Raw genomic sequence first — 6,214 nt, 5'->3', positions numbered from 1 at the left:
GCGCCCTTCCTGCCCAGGACAGCCAGGCTGCCCGGAGCCCCTCCCAGGGAAGAGGGCTCCTGCCACGAACACAAAACACTTCAACCAGTAACTTATGAGGCTCTCTTCAGCTTCCTGGGATTTGTCCATCACTTGAGATGTCCCCATCCCTCTGTGTGACTACACGGTCACAGGCAGGCTGGACTGTGCCCACCTCCTCCAAGAGATGAGGAAGGAAGAGCGATTTCTGTCAGAGACCGATACTTAGAGAAGGATGCTCAATTCTTGCTCTAACTCACCTGAAAGTTAGAAGACACCTCTTCCCTCTTCTGTGTTTTGTCCCAGGAAGTTAAGAACACGGCAGGCTGATTTACCACACGTCACACCCGCAGACTGAGGCAGAGGAGTGCACATGAGCGTGGTGGACACCGCGTTCGTAAGCTGGGTTTCTTGCATAATCAAATCTCTTGGGATACATTTAAATCAAATTATATATATATATATATATATATATATATATATCAAAAGCAGTTTAGACGTTCAAAATACAGTGAGGCTGGTGGTGAAATTAGTGGCAACTTAGGAGGCTCCGTCACTTAGTCGAGCATCAGAGATCAGATATCAAAGGGGAACGTGGTGAAGAGAAATGTGGACCTTTTATGACTATCGAGAGACAGTGATTTACTAAGCCAGTCTCGGGGCGAGAGGCTGTTCGCCATGAGGAGTGCAAGCTCTGCACGTGTGCTATGGCCCTGACTGTGATTCCCCAGCACGCAGAGCTGCCCGATCAACAACCAGCCCAAGTGGCCATGTGTGTGCTGACGGCAGCTGTCTTTGCGCGTCCTTGTGCGAGTTTTCATATCGCACTCCTGTGCACACAAACATGCAGACACACATGTGAATGAAGCAAGGGAACTGGGCCCACCCGATTTTTCTGGATGCCTGAAATGTCCGCTGAGTGCCTTCCACATTCTGGAAACTCAGAAATATGTCTAGGTGACTCAATTGGTATGCGCTGTGTTTAACCTTGGCATTGTTGAGCCAAGTTGCTTAGTATGCACCGCGTCCTTCCACCATGGGGCTGGCACTGATTTGTTGTTTACTGATTGACGCTAATTCAGACAGTTTATAATATGTCAGAATTTTTCCAGGGGTTATAGAAGAGATGTTCTGGGGAGGAGTGCACAGCCACTGATAATTAGCACATTAGCCCTGGGGTGTTTCTGGTTTTATTTCTGCAAAGGGGAGAGGGAGGGGTAAAAAAAAAAAAAAAAAAAAAAAAAAAAAAAAAAAACACCTGGATATGGTTTAAAAAAACAACAACAACAACGCTGGCTCTTTACACAAAAAGCAAACACACATGCCGAAGCACACTGGCACATATGCTGCATGCTCATGTGTGCACACACTAGTGCCCTGCTAACACATGCACTGTGTACTCATGGCCACATAGGGAGGCATACATATAGCTGCACAGGGACACGTGCACACACTCACGCACACTTTCATGCACACTCAGAGTGCACAGGTTTGAACAAACCAGTGAGCTTCTGACTTTTACACAGAACTTAAACAATCTATGCAGCTCTCAAGGAACAAGATGAACCAATGTTGTAACATGGCACCGATACTCAATAAAATAGTCTCCCTCACCAACTCCAACCAGTCAGCAGGGTTTTCCAAGTTCCACCTCCCTGACCACTCCTTCTCTTCTCAGTGACAGCTTTGCTGGTGGTTTTGACTATGAGACATGGCTACAACACTACCCTTTGGCTCAGCCCACTTCTGATTTGCTCAGCTCCCGTGATGATTAATGAAACCATGCATCCCTTCTTTTCTAGGTCCAGCTGGGTGTGACCGTGCAGGGGAAGCACTTCCTAAACAGATAAGACCATCTGTGATGCAGAATTGTGACACTGAGATGTTCCATTCATTATTTTTTGTCTAGAGGTTAACTTTGTGTATGAAGGAAGCCTAGTTTGTGACAAGCTCTTCTTTTGAGATCTGTCCCAGTGGGCCAGTGTCTTCCCAAGAAGTTCCTTCACCCCTTTCATAGCCACGCTTGGTCAACTGCTGTCCCTCTGTGCACGCCCACGTTGGTGCTTGTGACTTTTCTGAAAGCCTTGATGGCCGACCTTGCAGGGAGCTATTTCTCTCCATTATGAAAGTCAAGGGCTAAAAATGAGAGGTGCGTATCGTCCTGCTACCCAAAATTTGGCTTATGAAGGAATTCAGAAGTGAAGAAAACTCACAAAAGCAAAGCTTACTTCTTCAGTGTCCAAAATCCTTTCAAAATATATCCAGTGATCCTTTAAATGCAATTTTTGGAAAGTTAATTTTCCTGATAGATGGGGCCAATGTGGACTCCCTTGGAAAACCGTGCGCCATGTCAATGTCAATGATGCTTCTGAAAGTGTCATCACCTGGTGTTCTTTTGTCACAGGGAAGTTTGAAGAGGTTTTTGTTACTTTTACAAGTTATCTATCGTTGAATGTACAAATAAATGTAAATTATAACACTAACATATAGTGTTTCCTAGGAGGGTAGAATATTCACATTTTGCGTTTTTAGAGAAAGAATCCCATCTGCTCCCTTCTCCTTGGCCGAGCCCACCTGATGGTGACCTGAAACTCTCTCCTCTGGATGCACCTCACAGGTTCTCTGGCCATTGCTGGGACTGAATTCTGTCACCGCCTCACATAAAAGGGCAAAATGGGAACTACAACAACTTCTTCCACTTATTAAAGGACATAAGTCATGCTGTGAATGCATTTCTTTACTTTGTGGCTACTTTGAATAATTAGGAATTGTTAGTACACAAAACCCAGAGAGACTGTGCTGGACCTAATCAGGCAGCACCTCAGCACCAGTCTGGTAAGACTTAATGGTGCACGAATTTGTGAAGCAGAACGAGACGTCAGCTCCTTGTTAGATCAGAGAGAAGGAACAGGGGAGGGGCATGTCGGAAGGGAGGGAGGGGAGGGCAAGTGCGCAGGGTGACCGCCGCCCTGCGTGGCTGGCCTCCCTCCCTGGCAGGGCGTGCACCTCCGTGTCACGGCAGATCACAGCAATCAGTGTAGAGCTGCCCGACACTTAGGTCTGCCTGTCCCGGCTATTGGCTCCTTCACTAATAATCGGGATTTATTACTGGCCCCATCTGCTGTCTCTGTGAGGTCAAAAGGTAAACCACAGGCAGGGCCCATGTCACCATCAAGGTAGCTGGCTGCAAATGGACCCTGACAAGTTGCTTCTGCAGAATATTGCAGAAGAGCACTCTGAGCATGGGAGCTGCGGCGGAAAACAGACCCGGCACAGTGCGAAGACGCAGGTGTTAACCCCTTCCTCCACACGCAGGGTCGGCTGGTGAGCAGCCAGAGAGCAGGGTCCCTGCACTCCCCACGGGCGGCCAGATCCATCTGTGTGCTGTGCACCAGAGAGCACGCTGAGCTCCGGACACACTCCCCAGAACACACGTGTGCACGCGTGGACGGTAGGCACCACCCGCTCCGACGCCCCACAGCCCCGAGAGCTGTAGAGGCAGGCGTCCCCAAGTGCACTGCCGCTGTGCCCCGGTGGTCTGTGGTGAGCCCCAGTTCCACATGCTCACCCGGCTTCCACGCGTTCAGAAGTGCTGTAAGCACACACCTAGGCAGACGCAGCCTCTGACTTTATTTCATGTTCTTTATCAGTTTCTGGCCAAGATGCTTCCTCTTCCTTTTCATTTCCACTGAACAGGAAAGCAATAAGGGCACAGAGCCCGAAGCCTCACACCGCTCTGTGCAAAAGTCGTCTTCACCTTACCCCTTGGAAACAAATTAGAAATCATTGTGAAGTTGCGGCTTTGTCTCAGGTGATGGTTTACGGAGGCTTTCGACCTCCAAGCATCACCAGCAGAATGGAGCAGCAGGTGGCTCAGACCCTCAGATCTTCCTCTACTCCAAGTCAGTCATGGCTGGCACAATTCCCTTTTGGTTTTCCAACCCTCTGCCAGGAACTCCGCAGAGATAGGTATCAGCCACACACATGCAGCCAGAGTCCCAAGGACCCCAGTGAGATGGAAAGGTTCCCTGCCCAGCCAAGCCTTCCCACCTGAGTCCACCCTGCACGGTGTCCTTAGTACCTGGCATGTGGGTGCACTTTGGCTGTGGTCAGGGTTACAAGTCCACCTGGTAGGACAACAATGAGCAGCAAGCTCTGTTCCTAGAAGAGAAAAGGGAAAGACCAGGGGCCCGCAAGGTGCTGGTGAAGAGGGAGCTGTTTCTTGTAGAACATCCCAGCTCGGAGGCGCGGAGCAGACATCTGAGACCGCCAGGCTCCTCCATGTCCACGTTCACCCGGCAGTGAGGGCTGCACCTTGCCCTGCTCTTGAGAGGGGAGGAAGTTGGCTTCGTCTTCCTCTTTCCCACCTGACCTCCACCTGCCCAGCTGCGTCTCCCTGGACTCAGGCAGAGGCTGCAGCACAGGACAGAGCCGAGGGCCAGCCCAGCTGCAGAGACAGAGACGGCCACGGCCCTTGACAGTGGCTTCCCTCCAGGCTTCCCCACACTCTCTACCTGCCCCAGACACAGCGCTGCCCACAACCTGCCCCGGCTACAGCCCACGGCCCCGTGGGAGGGATAAGGCCACAGAATCCAGGAGCTGTCGCTTCAGGCAGAGGTGGGTAAGCCCTGGTAGGGGTCTTCTGACCAGAGGTGGGGACATAGGGCTGTCAGCGCTGAAGCTCTGAGTGGGGAAGGTGACCAGTGTTCTTAGCAACCAGCGCAAGTCCCACAGTACTGCCCCGGGAGTGTGCTCCTCTCCAACTGCCCTTCTGCCACCTCGTCCTGTCTCCCAGGGCAGGGGCTCAGGGTCAGAGGCACAGAAATGCACACTCGGCATTTACAGAGACAGGGCCCTCGGGTCCTGCAGGGGGTGGGAAGGCTGGCAAAGGCCGCTCTGCTGAGAGTGGCTCAATGTCTGTCCTAGAATGGTCATTGCCACATAGAATGTTCAGAGAGGACTTTATTTCCATCCAAACTGATGTCAAATGACGTCATGTGCCCCTTGAGCCCTTCCCCACGACCTTCACAAGGCACCGAGCCCAAAACTACCCAGTGGCTCCACTTCCAAAAGCCACGGCACCCTTCCGGCCACGTTGGCAAGCCCAGGCACGGTTGCGGGAGCGCAGTCACCTTTCCTGAACGGCGCTCTTCGTTTCCTCGACTGCCCCCGGGGGCCTGCGCCAGCTGGGTGACTCCTGGCGCTGTTGGGTCCACGCAGAACAGGAAGAGAGGCAGCATGAGACAGGAGGGCCACCAGGGCGGCCATGCAGCAGTGTGTCAAGACAGGCAAGGAGACCTGGTGTTCCCTTCTGAGGCACCAGGGTGTCCAGCGCTCGGCTACTGAGACTGCATCCCTCATGCAGACATTTACCCAAAAAGTCCACGACAGACTGCATCCCGAGAGCCGGGCTGTCTATCAGCCTCTTCAAGACCAAGCAAGTCTGCAATTAAAGGTTTCAAACTTCAAGGAGAAAAGCCACAGAAGGGAGACACCCACCCACACGCTGGGCTGTCTGGCAGGAGCCGCGCACCCAGGGCAGAGCCGGGCAGAGCCGGGCTCCCTCCAGGCGCTCCAGGCGGCTGTTAGCAAAGCACAACTGTTTGTGGCTCAGAGGCTCCTGGGCTCAGGCTGGGCCTGGCTCTTCCCTTTTATGTTTGGCGAAGGACTTTGCACTTGGCGTCTGAGAGTGCGCCTGTGCCGACTCGGGATTCTAACGGCAGAACCTCGCAGGTCTAGTTCGCTCTCCTTCCATTTAGCTAATGAGGCACAGGTGTAATTGACGGCATTCCTTCAAGAGTTCTTCAGCTATGAATCTGCCTCAAATTATGCAGCCTGGCTCCGTAATTGTAGCTCGCTGGGAAAATTCAGGGCTGTGAGGGTCCTGCTGCACACAGGCCAGCGGCCCCTGAGCGCCTGCAGGGGTGCGCTGGGCCCGGGAGCGCGGAGCCTCGCCCTGCGGGATTCACCACTGTTCTAGTTTAAAGGAATTGGCACGATTGACCCATTTCTTCTCCCAAAGGATCACTCCGGAGAGAAGGGACTGTCCCCCAGCCTTCCACCCACTATGGTCCTGGTGCAAAAGCTGATGACATGGTTTGGGGTGCATTCCAAACTATCACTTCTCTGTAGTTTCCTCACAAACCCTACAGTCGAAGTGCAGCCCTGATCCTGGGAAGAAGCAGGTTGATCTGAC

Source organism: Urocitellus parryii, chromosome 13, assembly GCF_045843805.1.
Source record: "Urocitellus parryii isolate mUroPar1 chromosome 13, mUroPar1.hap1, whole genome shotgun sequence".
NCBI lineage: Eukaryota > Metazoa > Chordata > Mammalia > Rodentia > Sciuridae > Urocitellus > Urocitellus parryii.
The sequence above is the reverse complement of the archived record's forward strand: the minus strand, read 5'-3'. Positions refer to the sequence as shown.